The sequence below is a fragment of the Cyanistes caeruleus genome, chromosome 28, assembly GCF_971803275.1.
Source record: "Cyanistes caeruleus chromosome 28, bCyaCae1.hap1.1, whole genome shotgun sequence".
In the NCBI taxonomy this organism is placed as follows: domain Eukaryota; kingdom Metazoa; phylum Chordata; class Aves; order Passeriformes; family Paridae; genus Cyanistes; species Cyanistes caeruleus.
Window position 1 is genome coordinate 3,262,455 of NC_141728.1, and position 24,468 is coordinate 3,286,922.

Sequence of the window (24,468 nt, forward strand, 5' to 3'; positions counted from 1 at the left end):
TTCTGACACCGTGGGGCCCCAAGGAATCAAATATCCACTGTACACTCTGGAACCTCATGGAACCAAAAACACCATTCTGACACCGTGGGGCCCCAAGGAATCAAATATCCACTGTACACTCTGGAAACTCATGGAACCAGAAACACCATTCTGACACCGTGGGGCCCCAAGGAATCAAATATCCACTGTGTGAAAAACGAGGTTCACGTAATTTTTATAGAATCTAAAAGTTTAATAAAAAAGACAATTAGGAGAAAAAAATAAAGTGAAGTATAGAGATCCAGCCGGGTGTCTCTGCATTCAGCCAAGAGAGCACACCTTACTAACAAAGGATTGTCCCTTAAAAACAGAACCCTACTACATATCCATAAATTCTCATCCATATTCATACACTCTCATCCATATTCATACATTCTTCTTAGGATCTTTGGTGTTCTTCTGGTTAGTTTTCTCTTGCCCCCTTCCCAATAGATCAATCTTCTTGGTGCCATCGAGATTTATAATTCTCTGATACCAGAAATGCAATAAATTCGTCCCCCCAGAGTTCTGGTCACTGCTGTCTTCATCTGGGTAAGACAGTTCACAAATGCAGGAGTTCTTTAGCTATTTCTATTTTTTCTCAGTCTTTGGGTTATACAAACAAAAGCAGTTTTTATTTTAATACTATGCCATAGCCTAACATATATGTATTATACCACTATTTCTAAATTTCATCAATAACAGAAATAAAGAAAACTCTATTAATACAACAAAATTTCTCATTCTTATACACATAACATTCATTTTAATATTTGCGAAAAGCCAACAATATAAAATGTATCTATAACGCACTGTACACTGTGGAACCTCATGGAACCAAAAGTCCATTGTGACAGAGCGAGGCCTCATGGAACCAAGCAGTGCAAAGGTCTAGAACATTCCTTGCAGGGTTCTGCCCTAGGGCACGGGAACCTCATTGGTGGCACCTTGGGCTCGGCACACACTTGACGAGTATCTCTGTTCTCAGCAGGAAAACTTGGGAGTTTCCCATGGCTTCAAAGAAAAGGAAAGGAAAAGGAGAAAACCCCTGTTTGCCTGAGTGCAGCCAGTTCTCTGTGGGAGTTGGGCAGTCAGAGTTAAGGATTGATTGAAGGCTGTGGGAAACATCGAGTGAGGTTCTGGCAAAGAGAACAGGATTGTGGGTAGAGTTACGTTAATCTGTTAGTTCTGTGTAAGGTTATGTTTGGAGTTCTCGTTAACGATTGGATAAGGATGTTTGACATCTATGGTAGTGTTTGTGGTTCTCCTTCATGACTGCTTACTTGTGTAATATATATATATATATATATATATATATATATATATTTTGATTTGTGACCCATTGCCCTGTCTCCTGAGTTTGACCCCCTACCGTGTACAACTTCCACCCTTTGTTATTTTATCTGTTATTAAAGTTCTTTATTTTCAGGCAGCCCAGTCACGCCCGTCCTTATTCTTTGCCACGCAACTCCCGGCTGGTGCGGTCCTGAGGTCACCAACGCTGTATTGCAACAGTTCTGCAGCAAAGCAGGTCCCAGGGTGTCCTGATGGGACACTTGTGCTTGGGTTCTTTTTCCCCCTTGGACTGAGATTGATGAGGGAGAGGCAGTTTTCTCTTGTTGGACTTGGTTGTTTACTCTTCTTTTATCTACATTACACGGATACAGGCTACAAGGAGCTACGTGCACTAAGATAGAAAGGTGCCAAATGGCTAACAAAGATCTTCAAGGTTTTTTATATGTCCATTTACCCAATTAACAAACGCCAAGTCAATTATTTTTCTTGGTGACCCAATGACCCAACACCTGCTCACTGCACTGCGGCATTCCTTATCCAATCACTTACTACTACCCAAAAACCTCTAGAAGAAGAAGATGAAGAAGAAAGAGGAAGGAAGAAGAGACAACACCCTAGATCCTCCATCTTGTCCTTTGTTTTCTAAACTAGTTTAAACCTTTTTTCACCCAGTGACTTAAGAAAACTCAATAATTTATACACTCACACTCTCAGTTTTTCTATTTAGCAGTTGTTTTCATGGTGTTATATGAAATTCAGAGCTTTCTTGGATGTCAGAGCCAGGAATCAGAGCTAAGGGCACACACTCTGTGTCTCTGACTCCAACACCAGGTGAGGGAGGACAGACAGGATGGAGAATGTGGAGCAAGGTTGCCCACTCTGGCTCACACCTCAGGGCACAGCTTCTCTGAGCAGGCCAGGCCTCCTGAGGAGAGACCCTGGGTCAATATCAATTCCAAATGTTCCTGTCACCTCTTCTCCAATGACAGAAGTGATAAAAGCATCAAAAGTCACTCTTTAAAATAGGAATGTGTATTTCTCAGACTATCTTAGAAGCTCTGTGAAATATTCTCCAGAGCTGCAGTAGGAAACCTTCCTGATGAACTGCCCTGGAGCAGAGGGAAATGCAGGCAGAGCCAGGCTTTGTCAGGACTTGCTGGAGCCCAGTGAGCCCCGGGGTGCATTTGGTGCTGAGCCCTTGAACCCCAGAGCCTGAGAGGAGATTGCACAAACTTTTCCAGGAGTCCAAGTCAGAAGAAAACCCCAGGTGTCTCCAAGCATTAATAGGTCCCACTGGGGTCCAGCCCCAGCACAGGCTCCTCATGGGCTCCTTGGAGGAGAGAATTGGAGGCCTTGATTGCCCAGAAACCTCTCAGAGTCCCAGTGTGGGAACAAGAAAGGAAAGTACCTTAAAGAACTGAAGCACCCAGAGGCATTGATGAGCTCCACAGAGTGTTGTTACTGACAAAGGCTCTCAGGAGACTAATTAAAGCGGATAATTGGAGGCCATGAGTGCACAAACCTCTCAGAGACCCCAAGGCAAGAGCAGAGCCCCAAGTCCTTTGAAAAAGCTGCAGTCCCTGGGAGCATTGAGGAGCCCCCCAGGGCCATTCCTGGCCAAGGCTCCCCAGGGACTCGTCCCAGCAGATCCCTGAGGCCCCTGGGATGTGGGGGGATGCTGAGGGCAGGACAAGGGGGTGACAGTGGCCAGCCTTGCTGGGGCTGTGCCAGGAGGCCCCAGGGCCTCAGGACCAGGTGTCTCCTCACAGCCCTTGCTGGCACAGACCCTGCTGTGGCCCAGGGCACCAAGACTTGGCTTCTCTTTGTCCCCACCTGTCATCTCTGCCTCCCATTTCCTGCTCTAACTGGAACCTGGGGACACTTTCTGAGCCGTGTCCCTCAGTGGGACCCATCAACGGCATCAGCAACTTTGGAGTTTGATTATGACGGAATTCTCCAGAGGTTTCGTCACAAACCCTGGCTCTGCCTTGATTTCCCTCTGCTCCAGTGCAGCTCATCAGGAAGGTTTGCAACTCCAGCTATGGAGAATGGGTTTGGGTGCCACAGCAACCGGGAGAAGTTCAAGTTTCCTTGGAATACCTGGGGAGGACTGGGACACACTGGGGAACACTGGGAATGCTGTGGGAGACACTGGGACATACTGGGAGTGATACTGGGGAGGACTGGGACAAGCTGAGGAATGCTGAAGGGGAACTAGGGTGGGTTGGGATGGACTTGGGGGTACTCTGGGACATACTGGGACAGACCAGGACATACTGGGAGTGATACTGGGGGATACTGGGACAAACTGGGGACACTGGGAACACTGTGGGGAAAACTGGGGGACACTGGGGAGTTGGATGGATGACAGTGGGGGCAACTGGAAGGGAATGGGAATGAACTCATGTGTATTGGGAGGGACTGGGCTCTACTGGGAGGGTCTGGAGGGGCACTTGGAATGAACTGGGCTGTACTGGGAGGGACTGGAAGGGTGGAATTTGCCGTTCCCGCCTCTGCCATCACCCATTGGCCAAAGCTCCCGCCAATCACAGCCTTCAGCCAATCAGCTCCAGGCATCAGGGACTCGGGGGCGGGGCCGACAGTCGGCGCCATTTTTCCTTTTTGCCTCTCACTCCCGTCATGCCCCGCGGCCCGATAGAGCCCCATTGGAGCCGGGACTACAACGCCCGTCATGCCCCGCGCTCCACAGAACCCCGGGATCGCCCCCATCTGTCCCGTAAGTGTCCCCCAGACCCTCCAGGATCCCTGAGTGCCCCCTCAGCGCCCATTCGGGACCCCCAAAGCGTCCCCGGATCTCCTGAATGCTCCCGACCCCACAGATGTCCGTTACAGCCACTTCTGGGAATTCATCTCCTGTCATTCCCCGCGGCCTCTGAGCCCCTCAGAACACAGTCCCGAGACTAAAATTACAGACATGACCCTCCCACAAAATACCTGCCGAGCCCCGCGCCGTAAAGAGCCCGCTTAGAGCTCCCCAGGCTCCCCCCAAGTGCTCCCCAGCCGTACACGTTCCCCCCGAGCACCTCCAGCCACGGCTCGGATACAAAAGTGTCCCCCAAGGGCCTTCCCGGACTCCCATGGGCCCCTTCCGAGCCACCCCTGGGACTACAGCTCCCATCATGCTCCGCGGCGCACATAGAGCGCCATTCCAGCCGTGACTCCATCTCCCGTCATGCCCCGCGCCCCACCGAGTGCCATTGGAGCTGTGCCTGGAACTCCCGTGATGCTCCGCGGTGCCGTTACACCGTATTATACCCGCGCCTACAATTCCCATCATCCCCCGCGGTCCAGAGAGCCCCGTTAGAGCCCCCCAAGTGCCCGCCCGGACCCCGAAGCGCCCCCAGATTCCCCTCCCTGACCTCCAAGTGCCCCCCTGGACCCCCAGGTGCTGCCCCGGACCCCGAATCCTCCCACAGAATCCCTAAGTGCCCTCCCAGTGCTCACCCGGCTCCCCCAAGCGTCCTCCAGACCCTGAAGTTCTCTCTGAATTCCCTCCCCTGACCCAAAACTGCCCCAAATGTGCCCCAGAAATGTCTCCATAGACCCCAAAGAAATAAAAATTGGACTAATTAGCATAAAGTGGGAGAAATAGTGGTCAATTCATTATCGAAGAGAATTTTGTTACTTAGAACCAATGAGCAATAATTGTTTAGTTGCTAAAAAGTTATGAATTCTTTTATGGAAATATAAAATTTGGTAGTGAAAACATTGAGTAATATAATTATTAAATACATATATATAGTTTTATTAAATAATTATATTTTAGTTATATATAAAAAATATAATAAATATTTTCAGTGTTTCAAAAGTTCAAGTCCCTTTTATTCCTTTCTAGTGTTTTGTAAAGTGGTGTTCCTAACATATTAGTCCTGGACCTCGGTATAACAAAGAAGGAGGGCTGTATAATTCCTAAGGTACAAGTTCCTTTCCACTTTTGGGGTAATTCACTCTATGTTCTTTGTCCACAAATCCAATATATTCCATCAGGGGCTTTCCCTTTGTTACTTGTTGTACCTGGTTGTTCCCAATAAAATTTTAGGTTACTGATGGATTGGTAAGGGTTGGCTTCAGGACTTTTATACCGACACAAATCAATATGGTTATCCCACTGACAATTAGTTTCTTTCATTATTCCCCAGTATCCAGCAGGAGTTTTTGGTTGCCAGGTTTTTGTATTGTTCTCTGAATTTGCTCCTAGGGTAGATGTACAAGGGGTATATTCTACCACTTCATTGTATTTCTTTCCTCCTCGAGTTACACAAACTGTCCCAATTACTTGGTGACTCAAAATCCATCCTCCAGGTTGTTTTAATGTCTTGGAGATTTGAGTATGGTTCCATTTTAAAAATTGCTCTGGAGCTGAACTCTCACCTCTCCATGGCCACCTCTCAGCCATCCTGAGCCCCCCACAAACCCAGCATTTGGATAATCCTAGTTCTGTAGCAATCTCTTGCATCAAATCTACAAAAAGGGTTTTAGTTGTAGTTGGCAAATCCCAGTCGCTATATTGTTCTTTTAATTGTTTATACAATTGATTCAATTCTTCTAATTCTTTCTCTGGAATCTTTTTCACACTTTTCTCTATTTATTTTTTCTCTTTTAATGCTATATTTCTATTTGGCTCATTCTCATTTTTGTCTTTCTCAAAACAGAAGAATTTTTCATATTGAGGACAGATTTGATCATTATGAGGATACGGAGCTCGTCCCTTAAATCCCAGATTTTTTCCTACCCAATACATTTTCCTATTTTTAACACAGATGTCCCGAAAATTCTTGTGATTGTAGCAGGCCACATTACCATATGAATGTGCTACAAACACAGACTCCATCTTATCTTTGATCCTTTGATTACATTTGTCACATGGGTGGGAATTACTGATACTTTGTTTTTGCATAGTTTGCTTCCTTGTGGCTGGCCCTTGTGCTGCTTCCCATTCAGCTTTAGAGCTTTGGCCCATCACCAAAGGTGTCATCATAAACACAGTGAAAGTAATCCTCAGCACTTTTAACTTTCTACCTTCCTCAGGGCCCCTTGGGTTGCAGCCAAGGGCCGAGGTGCCAGTCCTCTTGGGAGCAAAGTTTAAATCCTGGGATCTCGCCATTGACTCGTTCCATCTCACCGCTACCTTTGGTCTCATCATATTCACCTGAGCCATTTTAGTGGTTGGTTTCAAGAACGGCACAGATTTTGCAGCATCGACTTATCCCTTCCTTTGGGCTAGCCTGCTATTTATTCATTTCCTTTTAAAGCCAAAACTTACCTGTATAAACCAAATGTACTAAATTATCAAAGCTCTAGAGATGTGCCAACTACAACTTCAATTTATGACCCAATTGGTCAGGTTATCTTCTTTTCTGGACGCTGGGGTGATTGTTACACCTTCATCACCACCAACAGGCACACTCACGATGCCAGTTTTTATCAGAAATGTGTCTGTGGCGCGGTACACAAATCTCTTCTCCACAGCAGCTGGTAATTATGGTGCTCTGGATTATAATATTGTGAATTGTTCTCTCTTTTACCCATTCAAAAGCTAATACAGCAAGGATTCTTTGGTCCAAATTCTCTATTAATCAAACAGCTGCATCCAGAGATCCATCCTTGTGTCTCAAAGATATTCCTAAAAAATCACTAAAACACTTTCCCAAAGTTAACTGATGATGCACACGATGTAAACAAGCTGAGCATATCAATTGTCTTTCTCTTTCATTTACTCTGGTTGCTCTCCACCATGAATCAAGGCAATTATTACAAACAACATGAATCCATGGGCGACACTCTAAACCGTGCTTAGTACAACTCCATAGTGTTATTTGTTCTTGTACCTTTTTGGTAATAGATGTTACTAGTTTCTTCCTATGGAGTTGTAATTCACTGACAAAATCTATTAATGTTATTCTCTGAGGGAGTGTTAAAATATTTTCAATCCGTCTCGGTTGTTCCCACAGATCCAAAAAGCGTCGGATTCTTTCCCATCTGCGTTGTTCTGCGTCCGGATTTAATGGAGTTCCTGTCAGCAGCCAATCCAGAATGCCTGTTTTCTCTAATGGATTAAAATTAGTTGCAATCATAAAGCACAAACTCTTTACTGATTAATTATCAGGAGAAATCTTATTGTATCCACATCACACTTGTATTACTCTCTGTTGCTCTTGCAGTGTCCTTAAAGCCACCATTCATTCTGAGCAGTAAGCTAAATAAACAAATGCTCTTTGTGCTTGATCTTCTATTCTAAATTGCTGCAGGTGAGTGTTAATGCTAACTTGTGCTGAAGCCCAATTGCCCAGTCTGAAGTCCCTCTCCACCCTGCTAAAACATTGTATACAATTGATTACAAAAGCTCCATCTCCTTGGTCCCAGGGTCCAGCTGTCCTATACCGATGTCGTTGTCTTATCCTTTTAATTCTTATCGCTTCACACCGCTCACGTTTTGCTGTACAGGAAGGGGCACACAAATGACCCTGTTTGCTACAACCCTGTTGAAATAAAGAAACCACTCTCTGTGGGATGACAGTTTCTGATCTTTCTGCACTAAGGGTATCTTGGATATCCTGGGGTGGTGTTATTCTTTCTACATGTGGATGGCACACTGAGCGTATTGCAGGATTACGTGAAATCCAGAGGCAAAAACGATTTTTCATGTGACCTTTGGCCTGTGGGCACCCAGCACTCTCCTCAGCCATGTGTTGATCAGCTACAAGTTCATTTTAGGCTGTTTTCTTTTCAGGCTTTCGTAAAATGATTCCATTTGTTTTAACTCTTTTTCAATTTTCCTTTTAGGTCTCCTGGTGTCAAAATGATTTTCCAGTTTTTATTTGGTATAGGTCCTTTTACCCGTGAATCATGAGTCCAGGCTTTTTCTGCTGTTCAAACTGCCGTTTCTGTGGTTAAAGAACAAGAAATGGTCCTTCCCACCGAGGTTCTAGACTTTCCCCTTTCCAGCATTTTATCAACTCTTATTGTCCTGGTTGAATAGAATGTATTGGGAAGTCGAGGGGAATTTTCTGAGCTAAAATGCCTTTTTCTCTCAACTCTCAAATTTCTGGCAATGGTTGTAATATATCCCTGGATGGTTTTGTCCCCGACTAGTGAAGGATTCATCATCATGCCTTGGGGATAAGGCAATCCATATAACATCTCATACGGTGAAATCCCTGTTTCAGAGTGGGGCTTGGTTCTAATATTTAACAGAGATAAAGGAAGACACTTGGTTCACAGCAATTTGGTTTCTGTAATTTTTAGTTAGTTGCGATTTTATAGTTTGATTCATCATTTCAACTCATCCTGAGCTCTCAGGATGCCCCGGGGTGTGATATTCCCAAGTAATTCCTAACGCCTGACTTAAACTTTTGATTACCCCTGAAGTGAAGTGAGTAACCTGATCTGAATCAATAACTTGTACTAATCCAAATCCTGGGATAATATGTTCCAACAAAATTTCTGCTACTGTTTGAGCTGTAGCTCGAGCTGCAGGATACGCTTCCACCCACTGAGTTAATTGATCTACTATAACTAATAAATATTTCCATTGGCCCATTCTGGGTAGTTCAGTAAAATCCACTTGAATCTTTTCAAGTCAGGCCATCTGAGGGCCTCCAGAAAACGACTCCTTAGCGCCCTTTTATTTACTTTTTGGCAAGTTATACATCCCGGGGTAACTTGTTTTCCAATCTCAAATATTCCAATACACCCATCAAATTTTAGGAATTGATCACAAAGTGCTCTTGTTCCCCAGTGAGTTTGTCGATGTAAGTTGTCAGGGATCTGTTGGGCCAGAGACTTTGGTATCATATTCCTACCATCAGGAAGAGTCCATTGTCCTTCCTTAAGAGTGGCTCCCAGTCCCTTTATAGCTTCTACTTCTGCCTCAGAAAAAGATGGTGTTTCATTTTGTATTCCTGCTTCCTGAAAAGTCATAATTACACTTTTGTTCTCCTTTAGGGATGCTTTCTTTGCCTCTTCATCAGTGAAATTATTTCCCTGTGTCTTAATATCTCTCCCCCTCTGGTGGCCTTTTTCATGAACTCCCGCTGTCTTTTTTGGACCTTTCAAAGCTTCGAGTATCTGAATTATTAACCCTCGATGTATTAATTCTCTCCCCTGAGTATTTATAAGTCCTCTTTCTTTCCAGATTTTTCCAAAGGTATGCACTACTCCAAAGGCATATTTGGAGTCTGTATAAATAGTCCCTTCCCCATCTCTCAATAACTGCAATGCAGGTAACAGTGCCTAGAGCTCACAGGCTTGTGCTGACCAGGACGGGCTAAGAGGAGCCGATTCTTTTACTTCCAGTTTTTCTCCACTAATTATGGCATACCCAGATTTTCTTCTTCCGTCTGTTATTCGAGATGATTCATCTATAAATAATTTATCCCCTGTTTGTAATTCTTGTTCTCTTAAGTCTGGGTGTATTTTTGTTTGCAATTCTAGAACTTCTCTGCAGTCATGTATTAATCCCTCCCCTGTGTCTCCATATAGAAACTGAGCAGGGCTTTGTACATTTGTCACTTTTAGTTCCAGTTCTGGGGAAGTTATCAAAATACCCTCATATTTTAATATTTGGCTATCAGTCAACCATTTTTCAGCTTTCTGAGCAAGAATTCCCCTAATATTGTGGGAGGTGTATACTTCTAGCAGTGCTCCAAAGGTTTTGGGCTTCTTCCACTAACACAGCAGTTGCTACCAGAGCTTGTAAGCGTGTTGGCCAACCTTTACTAACTGGATCTAAGAACTTGGAGTAATATCCCACAGGTTTTCAGCTTTCTGCTCAATCTTGGGTCAACACTCCATAAGCCGTTTGATTTGCTATATTAACAAATAATTGAAAAGGCTTATCTAAGTCAGGAAGGCTTAGTACAGGGGCCTGCAATAGTGCTTCTTTAACTTGCTCAAAGCTTTCCTGGTCTTTTTTAGTCCATTTCAAGTGATTTGTAGTTAATTATTCTTATAAAAAATTCACTTTTCCACTAAACCCTTCTATCCACTGCCTACAGTACCCCAAAAGACCCAGGAACTGTCTTATTTCTCTTTTAGACTTTGGGGTCCCATGTTTACAATTTAGTAAAAAAAGATACAATTTAGTAGATATATTCAGGTATATATTTCTATATATATGTGAGTATAATTGGCCAGTGGTTACAAATGGTTAAGGCATAAGCAAAACTGACCAGGGCACGGAGGGGGCTTCTCATCCCACCTCATGTATGAAACAAAGCACTTCAAGCTAAACTTGTATACTGTATGCTTATACATATTCATTAATGTTTGCCAGAAGTTTCCTCCTATTTCCAATTTTTCTGACTCTAAGTCAATTTTCTTCACAACACATGCCTCACTTGTTCTAAGGGGGTCTTCAGTCTGTTTTGGGGTCTTTTGGCAAAGGCTTCTCCTCTTCCTCGTTGTCCTTTGGATAACCTTTCATGTTTGTGTATGCGTACTAAGCGTTGTTATGTAAGTCTACTCATTAGTCTGATATTTATTGATTTTTAGGCCCAATGCCTAAAGTCATTCTAATTTTGTCCATCTCAAGGCCTTTTTCATCCTGAGACATCACTTATCTTCCAAACTACATCCTGTACCTCAGTTTTAACATGCAACATCTGTAAAGGGGTGCATCTGCCTTGTAACACTGATTCTTTTGATTGCTTCTAATAATAACTTCAATAACAGTTAAAATTTAGTCAGCACAAATCAATTCCATTTATTACACCACCCTCCAGGGTACCCAAAATTTGAAAATAGATCCCTCTCTGCTGTGCTGACAATTTCACACCCATTTTCCTTGATGTTAAGCTGCCGGCACAACAAAAATCCACCCTCCCCTGCAGCAAAAAAAACAACTTAACAAACGAAAGATCAAAGTTCCAGGGCCAGTCTCAGGGACAGGGTGCTTTCCACAGCCAACTATCGTGGCCTGTAGGTTCGTGGCCCCCCCTCCAGCACCCCCGGGGAGCAATGCACCCTTCCCACAGCTTGTGAGCACCCTCAGCCTAACTTGGGGTACACTCACCCTCCTTTGGTCCACTGGACAGGGGCTGCAGGGAAGTCCTCCTCAGGGAAGTGCTCCTCTGGATGCTCGAGGGTTATCACTTCCTCCCCCAAGAGCCAGCGGAGAAAAACCGCTCTGCTGCACTCGGAGGCAGCTGAGGGCCAGAACTTGTTGGATAAAATCCACAGTTCGTCCGTGGGGTCCGTTCACAGAGCCCACGTTGGGCACCAGCTCTCGCATCTCACCGGAGCTGATCTGGCTCTGTCACTGGGGCCTGCACAGGAGTGGGTCACACCCCAGGAGCAGGATGAGCCCAGCTGTGACTAGAGTACTCACTCTACGGCTTTTAGCTGTCAGTCTGTGCTCTGAGGAGACAAGGACAAGAGGGAGGTCTTTTGCATGGGATAATAGAGGATTTATTGCTCTGGGGAATCTTGGGGGCAAAAGACAGAAAATGCGAGCGTGCAACAGCTGAAATAGGGAGGTGGTTCAAAGGGAGGGTACAAAGCATCAGCTAATCAGAGATATCCTGGGGAGGGTAAAAGGCATGGTTCACAAAATCATCATTCAATTGGGGCCCAAAGCACCAAGGATCCACTGTGACACTGCAGGGCCCAAAGAACCAAGGATCCACTGTGACTCCACGGAGTGTCATGGAACCGTGGAGACCATTGTGACACTGCAGGGCCTCATGGAACCATTCTGACACCAAGCTGGCTGGGAGTGTGGATGTGCTGGAGGGCAGGAGGGCTCTGCACAGGGAGCTGGACAGGCTGGATGCAGGGCCCAAAGCCAACAAGGTGAGGTTGAACAAGACCAAGTGCCGGCTCCTGCACTTTTGCCACAACAAGGCCTGCAGTGCTCCAGGCTGGGGCCAGAGTGGCTGGACAGCGGCCAGGCAGAAAGGGAGCTGGGCCACTGATGGACAGCAGGCTGGACATGAGGCAGCAGTGTGCCCAGGTGGCCAAGAAGGCCAATGGCCCCTGGCCTGGATCAGGAATGGTGTGGCCAGCAGGAGCAGGGCAGGGATTCTTCCCCTGTGCTGGGCACTGCTGAGGCCACACCTCGAGTGCTGTGTCCAGTCCTGGGCCCCCAATTGAGGAAGGCCATGGAGGGGCTGGAGCGTGTCCAGAGAAGGACAACAAGGCTGCTGAGGGGTCTGGAGCACAACTCCTGTCAGGAGTGGCTGAGAGTGGTGGGCTTTAGCTCCAGCTAAAATCACCAGAGTACTTCCTTCTGTCTTACTGTGATATATGGATTAGGAGAAGGGCAAAACAGCCTTAAAATTTAAAAAAAAACAACTTTATGATCAGGATCACAAGAATAAGAAACATGAACAAAAATGTTCAGAAACCTTTCCTGCCCCCACCCAACTTTTCCTTTCCCAAGTGACATGGCAGAGACAAAACCTGGGATGTTAAAGCAGTGCTGTCGTGGTTTTAAACCACTAACTAAGAAAATTACTTACTTCTTGTTGTGAGATATGGATTAGAATAAGAGCAAAACAGGCATACAACTTAAAAGGGAAAAAAAAGAGAAAAGTTTATTGACAAACCACAATAATAAGAACACTAGAATAAACTTTCAGAAAAACCCTTCCATCTCCTATCTACCCACTATTCCCTTGTTCACATGACAACAGAGACAAAAACTCCGGAACTCTGATGGTTAAAACAGTCCCAGTTCTTGCTAGTCTTTTTACCAATCTTTATAGAGAAACAGAAGTTTCTTCCTGTTAATTTATGGAGTTTCTCACAAGAAAACTATTTTTGTTATAGTTTTCTATTGCCCTAATGTTAGCTGCTCAAAGCTGCTATTATTAGAGTTCACTCCTCCCATTTTCACATCACTCTGAAGTAAGTATGGGCCATGCGTCTAGAGATAGCATTTTTAAGGATAAGTTATTCAAAGGCAAAAAAAAGTCTTCTTCATCTGTTTCTGTGAGCTTCACCAGAAAACAGTTTTCTCATGGCCTCTCAGGGCTTCAAATCTCTCAACAGTTTTCTCATGGCCTCTCAAGGCTTTTAATCTCCCAGTACTTCACTATACTATAATTACTCTTTACTCAAATTTACACTTTGAACACTATTCCTCTCTAGATCTTATATCATGAATTAAAGGAGTTCTTTTCAAGACTTCATTGTCCATCCCTATAGTTTTAACAGGGAGATATTTCAGCTTAATTAAAGCATCTTCTTAATTCTCTACCTTTCCTGAAGCTTCTTTTCTTTCCTGTCACTGGTAGTTTATAAAGTCTCTTTTCATGTTGATCTCTCTCTTTTTCTCTCTCTGGATAAAAAGATTAATCCGCAAGTCTCATCTGGGTAATGAAAGAGTTAAAATCTTGCCCAGGCTTTTGTAGATGGTTCTGTGATCTCTGCCAAACAGGAGCTGGAGCCGTCTGTGATGGAAGGTTCCTCATAGCTGCTGTGGAGAGTGTGGCTGTCTCTGCTTGCTGCAGGTTCAGAGCCTCTCTCTCTCTCCACTGGGCAGTTTCTAGTAAATGTAGTTACAGCAAAACCTGCAGCCGAGCCAGAGATCGGCTTGGCCCGGCCCAAGGAAAACCTTCCCCAGCCCCCCCATCTCCCGGCCGGGAGCCGCAGCAGGCCCGGCCCCGTCCCCGCCCGGCCGCATGGCCTGGGCAGGGAACGGGAGGCCTGGAGCTCTGTTACCTTTCACAGCCAGGAAACAAAGAGAACTAAAGTGCCCTGACTTTACATCTTAAGGTAGGGTTCACAAGTTGATCCCACTTTTCAATGGCCTAAACTGCTGTCAGTTCTCAGCAATGACTGATAATTGGTCAGGAGAAAAGACTCCAGGCAGTTCCCAGCAACTCCAACTTTCCTTAAAGGTAAAGTAACTCCATGACATCCTGCCATGGTTAGATGGAACTGATGGCAAGATATAGACTCACTGGAAGAAGGAATAGCAGACTCTCTCTCTCTCTCTCCTCAGTGCATTATCTAATTTCTTATTGTAATAAAGAATTAGATGAATAAAAATTCGAAAGAAAAGGTTTAAATAAAGTATATGTAATTGTAAATGATGAAAATATGGAATGAGAAATCCTCCTCCAGGTCGAGGCAGGATTTCTCTTCCAAAGCAACAGATTGCAGCCAAGCACCCAGATAACAATCGCAAGCAGGCACATCAGCCCCGAAAGAATGGGCAGGACACGGGCCATCGAACAAACAAAAGAACGGGCCCGGACGAGATATCGCCGAGCCCGAGCATCTCCGCCCTGACCACCTGTGCTGGAGAAATGGAGAAACTAGACAAAGGAAGAGGAGCCAGCCGAGATAGCCATCGGCTCCAGGATGGGTGCCACCACTCCACCCTAATGGCCCGGACCAAAATGATATCAAAAAGACATCCTGGACCTCTTTACATATGAGGAGCCTCTGCCCAGCGTCTATTGACCCTATTCTCCGGTGCCAGGAAATCTATTCTTCGAACAATTAAGAACCTCTTAGCAAAGGGTGCCTGCTTGGAATTTGGCCTCGGGACACAAACTTCCTATAAAAACCCAGGCCAAAGGACTCTCAGGTGTGGATTTGGGAGCATCTATACCTTGCGTATAGACCCTGTCCACCCAGCGCTGCGCTGCTTATTTTATTGTGGTTTTTTCTCTTTGTTCGAATTTATTATTGTTTGATAATAAATTTTCTCTTTTATATAACCCGAAATTGCCTTTGCATTTATAACATTATATTCAGAAATCTTGCTTTAAGAACCAGACACAAAACACATGTGTAAGTTCCCAGTTACCCGGGATCAAGACATTCAGTTCATATTTCAGCCTCAGAAGGAACATGCTAAATATAAACTTGTATTTGATATACATTTATTAAAAAACAGAAGCAGAAAAGAAGATGGGTAATGTGAATGTAGTAAACATGCAACATAAAAATCATAACTGCAACTGAACACTTCATTCTCCAGATGAAATGGTTCCCATACTGCAGTACATCCCAGATTCTTTGTATACATGGAGTGCTAGAATACTCGAAGTCCAAGATTCCCAGGACTCTTCCCTGAGATTTGGTGTAGAACTTGCTGGGTCTTGCAGCTGCTCTGCTTTGGGTGGCCTTTGGCTGCTGTTTCCATCTTTTGTTGGTACCACACGGTCGATGTATCTGCCATGACACAGGAGGATTAGAAACCAAATCACAGGAGGTGAATGCCCTAAAAATTATCTCACTCTTCCTGCAGCATGAGCATTTCCCCACACAGTGAGCCCTGGAAATGCAGGCAGGGTGGGAGGTCAAGCTCAGGAAAAATGTAATGAAGGCTGGACGGAAAAAGTAGGAAGCAACATACAACTTCTTGAATGACTTTTCTGAGGACCTTTCCATTCCAGCTCCATTATTTCTTCAACCACAACCAGAAGTATGAAATAAAGCGATAGAGACAACACATTGTAATAAAGAATTGGGTAACTAAAAATTCGGAATAAGAAGTTTAAATAAAGTATGTATAATTATAACTAAATGAAAGTATGGAATAAGGAATTCTCCTCCAGGTCGAGGTAGAATTCCTTTTCCAAAGTCACGGATTGCAAAAGAACCCCCCCAGATAACAAGCTTCAGCAGACTCATCAACTCGGAGGAAAGGACAGGACACAGGCCATCATAGAAACAAAAGAACCAGCCTGAAAGTCTACCTCCAGAGAAAGGCAACGCCCGGCCGATTTCGGCCGGAGACCATCAAGCAAGACAAAAGGGACGAGCCCCAGGAAGATGGTCGTTGCCAGAATCGAACACCACACCCGCCAAACCCATACTACAGAAACTCAATCAAGAAAGACAAAGAAGAGACTACTCCTCCGAGATATCCATCGGCGCTAGCCCGGATCCCTCGATTCTGCTGTGATGAAATATGTTAAAATACATACAGACTCACTTTGCATTTGAGGAGACTCTGCCCGGATACTTACTGACTCAATGTTCTAGGCCAGGAAATCCATTCACCAAACAATCAGGGACATTTGGTGAATGGAAACTGGTTGGAATTCTAGCCTGGGGACATAAAATCCCTATAAAAACCCAGGCCAGAGAACCCTCAGACGTGGATTTGGGAACACCTATACCTTGCGTATAGACCCTGTCCACCCAGCGCTGCGCTGTCCATTTATTGTGGTTTTTCCTCGCTGTTTTGCTGTTTTGTTAATTTATAATAAATTTATCTTTTTTATCTTTAATCTGCCGTTGCATTTATAACAGATTGGTGCCGTGACTCGAATCGGAAGAAACTGTGGGAGAATCTCGCTGTCCAGGGGGGTACCCCCGCTGATTTCAGCGGCCTGGGGAGCAGAGACCCTCCGCAGTTCGCTCCGATTGCCGAACCAAATTTAGGCTGAGGAAAAAACCATAATAAAAAGGAAACGGATCCAGAGAGCTCGGGAAGGCAGGAGCCTTCGGGAAAGCCGCGGCTTGGTAGCTCATAAAAAGTCACACGTGCACGAAGATGCCCTCGCAGGAAATTGCTGTAAGTACTGTGAGGTTGAGCGGGTGATCGGGCGAGTTTGTGAGAGACGTGACCTGCTCACGAAGCGAGTGTGGACTTCAAGGCCGCGTTTCCATCCTCCCGCGAGGGAATTGGCCGGCCGCGAAGGAAGCGATTCTGTGTGAAAGGGTCTCTCTTTCCTTACTCGTAAAGCCTGAGGCTAAAGGGAGTCTCAGGGGACCGATCAACGGGGGCTGAGAGAGGAAGGGACGTCCAGTCGAGCTCTGGAACTGGTAAACTCTCTCAGCCAAAAGATTTAGAAAGTCGGAACATCGAGAAAACCCCGGTACAGCTAACCGAGAGGTAAGTATTGGTGCGATCTAGGACTTTCAGACGAAGAAAGAAGAAAGACGAACACAACGCAGAGCAGGTAAGAATCGTAAGAAAATGGGACAGAGAAAAAGTAGAATGCAGAAACTAGATAACGAGAAAAGCCCATCAGAGGAATCAAAACAAATGCTAGACATCCCACCAGAGAGTCCTTTAGGGTGGATGTTGAGAAATTGGGAAATTTGTCCCGAGAAACGAGGAAAATCTAAGGCAAAAATGATTTATTACTGTGCCGAGATCTGGGGAGGACAGGAATTGAGAAACTGTCTCACTTGGCCAGTATTGGGGACATTTGATAAATGGACGTGCAGAGAATTACTCGCACACGTAGAGAAAAAGGTCTCGTCAGACGCCGAGGAGAAAGAATATGCCAAACTCTGGTTAAATACCAGAGTGCGGCTGTTTCCAGTGAAACAGAAAAACGAACATAAGACAGAGACCTGGGAACCCCTGGATCACTTACCCCCTCCGTACCGCGGGCCAGTAGAGCCTCCGGTGATGGACCAAGTAGTACCATCAGCACCCGAGGGTTCCATGGGGCAACTGGCAGAAGCACGCTCCCCTCAACCACCGGGAGTAGTGCCAGAAACCCTCACTACCCCCCCACCTGCAGAAAACCCAGCCACCACACCCTCTTTGGAGTCGGTGTTGGCGCAAGGATGGGGCTTACCCCCTCCACAAATCCCGGTCCGGCCACCACAGCTGGGACCACCGAAAGTACCAGAAGGGAACCCTCTGAGTCACGTAGCTGCGGCAGACATCCCGCCAGCAATGAGGGGAAACCCTCCCGCAAACTCCAGTTCCCCTCCTGCAAGCAGGACTCGGTGGAAATCAAAAATAGGGAATGGAGAATGGGGAGAGACAGAAAATGGGCATCGAATGTTCCCTCTCAGGGAAGTACCAACCGCCCCCGGAGTAATTGGATTTGTAAACGTGCCCCTTAACTCAGGGGATGTACGAGCATTCAAAAAAGAAATGGGGCGACTGCTAGATGACCCATTTGGAGTGGCCGAAAGATTAGACGATTTTCTAGGAAGTAGTATTTACACCTACGAAGATCTCATGGCCATCCTGAGATCCCTGTTTAGCCAGGAGGAGAGAGAGATGATTAAACAGGCGGGCATCAGGGATTGGGAAAGGCGGCACCCGCAGGGAACACCCGGTGACCAAAAGTGGCCGAGCGTGAGCCCGAGTTGGAGCGCCCAGACCGAAGAAGGGAGAAGAAGCATGATGGATTTGAGGAATATCATCGTGCAAGGAATAAGAGAGGCGGTCCCCAGAGGACAGAACATTAGCAAAGTATTTGGGGAATGTCAGGGAAAAGAGGAATCCCCTACCGAATGGGTAGAAAGGTTGCGGAGAAGTCTGCAGATTTACTCCGGGACTGATCCCAGTTCTCCGGTGGGGGAGGTCCTGCTGAAAACGCAGTTCGTGGCTAAATCATGGGAGGACATTAGGAAGAAACTTGAGAAAATTGATGGATGGCAGGAGAAGAGTCTCCAAGAGCTTCTAAGGGAAGCTCAGAAGGTTTATATGAGGAGAGAAGACGAAAAACAGAAACTTCAAGCCAAAATATTAGTGGCTGCAGTAAAAGAAGTTCAAAAACACGAACAGAAACAGGGTAAACCGATACCTAAAAACCAAAAAGGATCTCAAAAGGAGGAAACTCCTCCTCGAAAGGATCTTCCTGAGTGCTTCTACTGTAAGAAAGTAGGACACATGAAAAAGGATTGCAGGAAACGAATAAAAGATGAACAAATATTTAAAGAAGATTAGGGAAGTCTTGGGCTCTTTCAAATGGGGACAGTAACAGCAAAAGAGCCCTTGATAAAATTGAAGGTAGGTCCCCACCGCCAGGAAATGAGCTTCCTGGTTGATACCAGGGCTGAGAGAAGCACCCTGCAGAAGTTGCCTATAGGGTGTGAAACGAGTAAAGAAAAAGTAATTGTAATTGGCGCAAAGGGAGATCCATTTAAAGTCTCGGTAATCAAGGAGGTGGAAATTGAGTCAGAAAATAAGATATGTTTAGGAAATTTGTTGCTTGTAGAAGAAGCCGACTACAATCTATTGGGAAGAGATATGATTATAGCTTTAGGAATAAATATCATTGTGAAAAATTCAGAATTAGTAGTGAAGGTGTTGCATTTAACTTCAAAAGATGAAAAGGAAATTGACCCCCGAGTATGGCACTCAAAGGGGGAAGTGGGAAAATTAGATATTGCTCCCATCAAAATTGAAATTGAGAATCCAGAGAATCCGATAAGGATCCGACAATACCCCATCCCCGCCGAAGGGAGGAAGGGTTTGAAATTAATAATTGACGAGCTGCTTAAAGGAGGCACGCTCGAGCCCTGCATGTCCCCACATAACACCCCCATCCTGGCAGTAAAGAAAGCCGATGGGAACTTCCGATTGGTTCAGGACTTGAGAGCTGTAAATGCTAGAACCCGAACCAGGTTTCCGGTAGTAGCAAATCCTTACACTTTACTAAACAGACTCTCACCAGAGGATGTATGGTATAGTGTAATTGATTTAAAAGATGCTTTCTGGACATGTCCTCTAGATGAAGGGAGTAGGGATTTTTTCGCTTTCCAGTGGGAGGACCCAGATACCAATCGAAATCAGCAATTGCGGTGGACGGTCCTTCCACAAGGATTCGTTGAATCTCCGAGCTTGTTCGGACAAGCCTTAGAGCAGCTACTCACTCAATTCACTCCAGAGGAAGGGACAAAACTGTTACAATATGTAGACGATTTGCTAATCGCCGGGATCACGGAAGAGCAGGTGAAGAAATGTACCATTTCCCTGCTGAATTTTCTGGGACAAAAGGGGTTGAAAGTGTCTAAATCCAAGCTGCAATTCACTGAGCCCGAAGTAAAATATCTTGGACATTGGATATCACAAGGGAAAAAGAAATTAGATCCCGAGAGGGTGATGGGAATCCTTGAACTTCCTGCCCCGCAAACCAAGAGACAAATTAGGCAAGTTTTAGGGCTCATGGGATATTGCAGACAGTGGATTGAGGGATACAGTGAAAAGGTGAAATTTCTGTATGAAAGGCTAAATACAGATCGATTAAAATGGACAGGGCAAGACGAAATTAAATTTCAAGAACTAAAGAATGCCCTTGTCACTGCTCCAGTTTTAACATTACCAGACATCAGAAAAGAGTTTCAACTGTTTGTCGACATAAGTGGACAAACAGCACAAGGAGTTTTAACCCAGGAATGGGCAGAAAAGAAGAAACCTATAGGGTTTTTGTCCAAAATCCTAGATCCAGTCAGTCGGGGCTGGCCCACGTGTCTGCAAGCAATTGTGGCAGTAGCACTGTTGGTTGGGGAAGCCAAAAAGGTAACGTTTGGAGCTCCCCTGATAGTTTATACTCCACATGATGTAAGAAATATCTTACAACAAAAAGCGGAGAAATGGTTGACCGATTCAAGGCTTCTGAAATATGAAGCCATGTTAATCAGTTCGCCAGGATTGGAATTAAGGACAACCTCTGCACAAAACCCTGCGCAATTTTTGTACGGGGAACCAACGGGAAAGCTACTACATAATTGTATTGAAGCAGTGGAATTACAAACTAAAGTAAGACCCGATCTGGAGGATCAGGAATTGGAAGGAGGAGAAAAATGGTTTATCGATGGTTCCTCGAGAATGATGGAGGGAAAACGTAAATCGGGTTATGCCATCATAAATGGTATAACAGGACAGACTGTAGAATCGGGTCCCCTAAAAGCAAATTGGTCAGCACAGGCTTGTGAACTGTTTGCTCTCCTAAAAGCCCTCAAAGGCTTGAAGGGAAAAAGGGGAACCATCTATACCGATTCAAGATATGCATTTGGGATAGTACATACCTTCGGGAAAATTTGGGAAGAAAGGGGTCTGATCAACACTAAAGGAAAAGGATTGGTACATGAGGAAATAATTAGACAAATTTTAGAAGCGGTCAGGGAGCCACTGGAGATATCTGTGGTTCATGTAAAAGGACACCAGACCGGACGACAATTCCATACAAGGGGAAACAATTTAGCGGATAAAGAGGCGAAAAGAGCGGCATTGTTAACCGTAAGTATTTCTGAGCTAGTCCCAAGGGAACCCCCAGAGGTTTCAGTGCTTCCTTCAGAAAAGGAGCAGGAAGACTTCAAAAAGGTAGGGGGACATTTCAAAGAGGGTAAATGGTGGTTACCTGACGGGAGGGAGTTGGTCCCGAAGGGAATAGCAAAAGGGATACTCAAAAGACTACATGCACAAACCCATTGGGGAACCAGGGCATTGGCTGAACAATTTTTAAAATTCTTCGGGTGTAAGGGAATCTTCGAGCTTGCAAAACAAGAGGTACAGGGATGTGTGATATGCCAAAAGGTAAACAGAGCGAATTTTCGGCAAACCAATTGGGGAGGCCGGCCCATCTCATATCGACCATTCGAAAGAATCCAAGTGGATTTCACGGAATTACCGAAAATTGGCAGAAATAAATATTTATTGGTTATAGTAGATAAATTGACACATTGGGTAGAGGCCTTTCCCAGAGCTAAGGCCACGGCTCAAACAGTGTCTAAAATTCTACTGGAGGAAATAATTCCTAGGTATGGTATTATAGACCATATTGATTCGGATCAGGGTACACATTTCACCTCGAAAATTATCAAACAGTTGTCCGATGCGTTAGGGATCAGATGGCAATATCATACTCCTTGGCACCCTCAGAGCTCAGGGCAAGTGGAAAGAATGAATCAGACATTGAAGTCACAAATATCCAAATTGACAATTGAAACAAAAATGTCCTGGGTCAAATGTCTCCCCTTGGCATTGTTGAATATAAGAACCATGCCGAACTCAGAAACAGGACTGTCCCCCTTTGAAATGTTGTATGGAATGCCGTACAAGCATGGTATGCCGGTTGAACATCCTCAAACAGAGGATGTTCAACTCCAACCTTATCTCATTTCTATAAATAAAAACTTACAGGAGTTAAGGAGAAGAGGATTGATTCCTCAAAGCAGCACGTTGGGATTTCCGATCCACCAAATTCAACCAGGGGACAAGGTACTGATCAAAGTGTGGAAAGAGCAACCCCTCAGTCCCCACTGGGAAGGACCATTCCTCGTCCTCCTGACTACAGACACCGCGGTTCATACGGCTGAAAAGGGCTGGACACACTCTTCCCGAGTGAAGAAAGTTTCGGTTCGCGACTCCCCCGAGTGGAAAATTGCAACCCCTCCGGGAGATTTGAAAATCAGGCTTCAGCGGAACAACAAATGAGCAACAAAGACAGGATAAGTTGCACCAATTTTGAATGTTATTGTTTTCCTTTTGTACATTTTAAGTGTGCATATTGTAAACAAACGTGGGTGACTCATTGTTTGGGAGGGCAAAAACCGAAAGGGTTGTGTGCCGCGTGTTACAAAGAGGAATTAGAACAGACCAACCTTTTTCTAGCACTTGCTACCCGGGTGGGTATCTTGGAACTCGACTCTCCTGAGTGGTTCCGATTTTTTCAAAAAGGATTACGAGGCCATTTGGACTGTAAGGCGGAACCTCTAATAATAGAGTGCCGCCGAAACGTAAAGGTACCGTGCAGGAGCGGCACGATCAAGGCATCTCGGTGGGCAACCTTTAAAAGGAGGTTTGCCATCAGAACGTCAAGGGCCCCTGAAGACAGTCCTTGCTGCCGAGAAGATGGTTATCCCCGCCGTATGTTCCTGTACGGGCGGAGGGAATGGCAGAGGGATGCGATTGTGGGGAATCCTGACGATCCTGAACCTAGCCATGTGCTGGACCGAGAGAACGGGCCCCGAGGCGTCTCCGGGGACGACCTCCCTGGGGAAGTGTGAGCAGTGCCCAACTGTCTCGCGAACCGAGCCATGGATCGCCTGCCCTCCGGAATTGCACGCAGGAGAATGTTGGGCAAACGGTACCCAAATGGACCTGTGTAAGCTGAAAGGAAAAATTTGGTGCTCCACCCCGGGGATAGGTACTGGAAAAAGGCAACCCCATAACACAGGGGAAAAAGAGGTCCAAGCGACCCACCTACGAAATAAGAGAGATATAGGAGGGGTTTCCCCAATCTCGGTCTGCGGGCAGTGTAATAAAACTGTCTGGATTGGAGGAAAGAAACAGTCAACGTTCATTGCGTACCACAGAGTCAACCCCTTGTGTTACAATAAAGCAAACTTAAAATATTTTGCCATGGGGGAGAAATTGTACTGGGAAGGGAAGAACCTGAAACATGAAACAAAAGTGTCATTCAGTAATGAACCGATAGTTTTAGATTTACTGAAAAATGACGATGATAGAGTGTGTCTGCAGTTTGATCAGGTGATCTGTTTCGCAAAAGACGAGGATGGTTCAGACCCCGAAAATAAAATAAAACAATTAACTCTTGAACTAAAAAGGCAGGAAATGGAAAATAAGAAAAAAAGACTCGAACAGGAGAGGTTAAACTCTCTCAGTGAACAATACGAACAACTAGAAAAACAATACGATAATTGGAAGCTACCTAGCCCTAATCAGAATCTATTCATAGATCTGATGCAGGAAATAGCTACCGAATTGGGATTGACTAACTGTTGGATATGTGGTGGCCTGAAATCAGCCGAAAGATGGCCACGGAAGGGAGAAGGATTAACCCCAGAACAATTACTTAAGTGGACAGGATTAAAATTATCCAAAACAACCCGGCGACCAGAGGGGTGGGTAATTGACAAGAGGATCATTGGAACTTTTTGTGTCAGTCGGGAAGGAAGGGAATTCACCGAGCTAGTTGGTTACACCCCGTGTGTAAAAACTCTCTCGGTAAATTCAGATAAAAAGACAAAAATTTGGCAGCTGGAATCACCCGAGGGCTATTGGAGCCAATCTCGGGAAAATAATTGCGAATGGATAGATCTAATTGGTCTATGTTGGAACAAACAGGACGGGGCAAATCCCTTCCATGCCTTTCTTGGCCTGAGGGAATATTGGGAGGACCCGGCAAAACTTAACAGAGATTGGAAGGCACCGGATGGGATTTACTGGATATGCGGGAAAAAAGCATACAGTGAATTGCCCAGAAATTGGAAAGGGTCATGCACACTCGGAATAATTCGGCCTTTCTTCTTTACACTACCTAAAGATGAAAGCAGGTCTTTAGGTGCTCCCCTCTTTGAAACCCTAGCCCGACAAAAGAGGGAATTGAAACGAGAACTACCAATAGCCGGAGGTAACCACCAGTGGAAGGGGGAGGAATGGCCCGCCGAAAGAATCATACAATATTATGGACCGGCAACATGGGCAAATGATGGCAGCTGGGGATACAGGAC

The 24,468-nt window shown here is 45.3% G+C and overlaps 2 long non-coding RNA genes across 2 annotated transcripts in view; one reads left to right on the forward strand and one right to left on the reverse strand.

The window, feature by feature from the left end:
* The window catches only part of LOC147649047 (uncharacterized), a 225,006-nt gene that overhangs the window by 117,846 nt on the left and 82,692 nt on the right, over nucleotides 1-24,468 (reverse strand). The window lies entirely within an intron of this gene.
* LOC147649052 (uncharacterized) lies at nucleotides 7,497-7,846 on the forward strand. Its single transcript, XR_015279685.1, has 2 exons — nucleotides 7,497-7,583; nucleotides 7,699-7,846. It is a non-coding gene; the product is annotated as an uncharacterized LOC147649052 (long non-coding RNA).